This window comes from Gracilinanus agilis, chromosome 2, assembly GCF_016433145.1.
Source record: "Gracilinanus agilis isolate LMUSP501 chromosome 2, AgileGrace, whole genome shotgun sequence".
Taxonomy (NCBI): Eukaryota; Metazoa; Chordata; class Mammalia; order Didelphimorphia; family Didelphidae; genus Gracilinanus; species Gracilinanus agilis.
Genome location: NC_058131.1, coordinates 408686273 through 408688853, shown reverse-complemented (window position 1 = coordinate 408688853; position 2581 = coordinate 408686273). Strand labels below are relative to the sequence as shown.

Genomic DNA, 2581 nt, shown 5'->3' with positions numbered 1-2581 from the left:
ATCTACTGATCTATTTCTCAGTCTGTTGAAAATTTTTTTGATGTTTACTGCTTTGTAATACAATTTGAGATCTGTTACTCCTATGCCATCTTCCTTCACATTTTTTACTAACGGTTTCCTTGATATTCTTGTTGTTCTTCCAGATGAATTTTGTAATTTTTTTAGTGCTATAAAATAATTTTGGGGCAGTTTTGATTAGTATGGCCCTGAATAAGTAGATTAATTTACATAAGATTGTCATTTTTATTGTCTCAGCCTACTCATGTGTAATTATTGTTTTTCCAATTGTTTAGATCTGTCTGTGTGAAAAGCGTTTTGTAAGTTCATACAGTTCCTGGGTTTGTCTTGGCAGGTAGATTCACTATCTCTTATTACTGGGCTTTATTGGCAATATATAGAAATACTGATGATTTATGTGGGTTTAAATTATATCCTGCAACTTTGCTTAAGTTGTTAATAACTATCTAATTTTTAGTTGATTTTCTAGGATTCTCCAAGTATACTATCATATCATCTGTATAGAGTGATAATTTTGTTTCTTCATTATTTCAATTTCTTTTTCTTTTGTTGCTATAGCTTGAATTGAATAATAATGGTGATAATAAGTCTCCTTTCTTCACTTTTGATCTTATTTGTTGTTCTCATAACAGATAATACTTGCTGATGGTTTTAGATAGACACTATCATTTTAAGGAAAGCCCCATTTATTCCTTTGCTCTAGTTTTTTTCATTTTTATTTTTATTTTGAATATTTTTCCTTATTTACATGTTTCATGTTCTTTCCCTCTCCCCAAGCCCTCCTAACTCCCCTTATCTGATGCACAATTCCACTGGGTTTTACATGTATAATTGATTAAGACATAATTCCATATTATTGATAGTTGGGCTGGAGTTATCGTTTAGCATCTACATCCCCAAAAATATCCCTATCAGCCCATGTGTTCAAGCAGTTGTTTTTCCTCTGTGCTTCTCCTCCCACAGTTCTTCCTTGCTCTAGTTTTTTTTGAAAAATAGGAATGGGTATAGTCTTTTGTCAAAAGCTTTTTCTGCATCTATTGAAATAATAATATGATTTCTGTTGTTTTTATTATTGATATGGTCAATTATACTGATAGTTTTCTTTCTTGGTATGAAACCCACCTGGTCATAGAGAATGATCCCTGTGATATATTGCTCTAATCTTCTTGTTAGTATTTTATTGAAAAATTTTTTCTTGTTCTATCCCAGCTTGCCTCAGAGGATGTAGCATTATGTCTCACTGGAAGTTCTCCACTCCCAGGTATTGGTCTCTGGGCTTCTTGCCTTGAAAGTGAAGCAGCAGCACTGCGGAAAAGTAAAGATCTTCCCTAAAGATGATCCCAGCAAGCCCATTCCCCTGATAGCCTTTCTGGGCTATAAGGCAGGCATGACCCACAGTGTTTGAGAGGAGGACAGTCCTGGCTCAAAGGTGAACAAGAAGGAAGGTGTTGAGGCTATCACCATTGTGGAGTCACCCCCAGGGTCATTGTAAGAGGTGATTCTATATAAACTGGAATACATCCAAGAAGAAGGGTTTCACCAAGTCCTGCAAGAAATGGCAGGATGATGATGGCAAGAAACAGCTGGAGAAAGACTTCAACATCATGAAGAAATACTGGCAGGTCATCTGAGTCATTGCTTACACCCAGATGCGCCTCCTCCCTCTGAGACAAAAGAAGTCTCACCCTGATGGAGATCTAGGTGGATCGTGGCAGCATATCTGAGAAACTGGACTGGGCCTGTGAGAAGCTGCAACAGCAGGTGCCTGTGTCCACCCTGTTTAGGCAAGATGAGATGATCGATGTCATTGGTGTGACCAAGGACAAGGATTACAAAGGCGTCACCTGCACTGGCATGCAAAGAAACTGCCCCGAAAAACTCACCAAAGCCTGCATAAAGTGGCATGTATTGGAGCTTGGCATCCTGCCTGTGTGGCCTTCTCTGTGGCTTGAGATGGTCAGAAGGGCTACTGCCATCGCACTGAGATCAACAAAAAGAACTATAAGATTGGTCAGGGCTACCAGATCAAGGATGGCAAGCTGATCAAGAACATCGCAGCAACTGATTATGACCTGTCTGACAAGTGCATCATCCCTCTGGGAGACTTTGTCCATTCTGGTGAAGTGACCAATGACTTTATCATACTCAAAGATTGTGTTGTTGGAACCAAGAAGTGTGTCCTCACCCCATGAAAGTCTCTGCTGGTATAGACTGAGTGTTGTGCCCTGGAGATTGACTTGAAGTTTATTGATACCACCTCCAAATTTGGCCATGGTTGCTTCCAGACTGGAAAAGAGAACTTTCATGGGACCACTCAAAAAGGACTGTGTGGTTAAAGAAGCTGTTTAATGTTTCCAGACTAATTCAGAGTTGGTTCATTTTCAATAAATTGAAATTATTTTCCAAAAAATAAAAGTTTTGCTCAATATTAATTAGGGAGAATGGTGTATAGGTTTCTTTCTCTGTTTTTGCTTTTCCTGGTTTATGTATCAGCATCATATTTGTGTCATAAAGAGAATTTGATAGGATTCCTTCTTTGCTAATTTTCCCAAATAATTTATAT

At 38.0% G+C, this 2581-nt stretch overlaps 1 pseudogene; it reads left to right on the top strand.

Moving 5' to 3' along the window:
• Positions 1-1250: 1250 nt before the first annotated feature.
• LOC123233866 lies at positions 1251-2367 on the top strand (annotated as a pseudogene).
• The last annotated feature ends 214 nt before the right edge of the window (positions 2368-2581 follow it).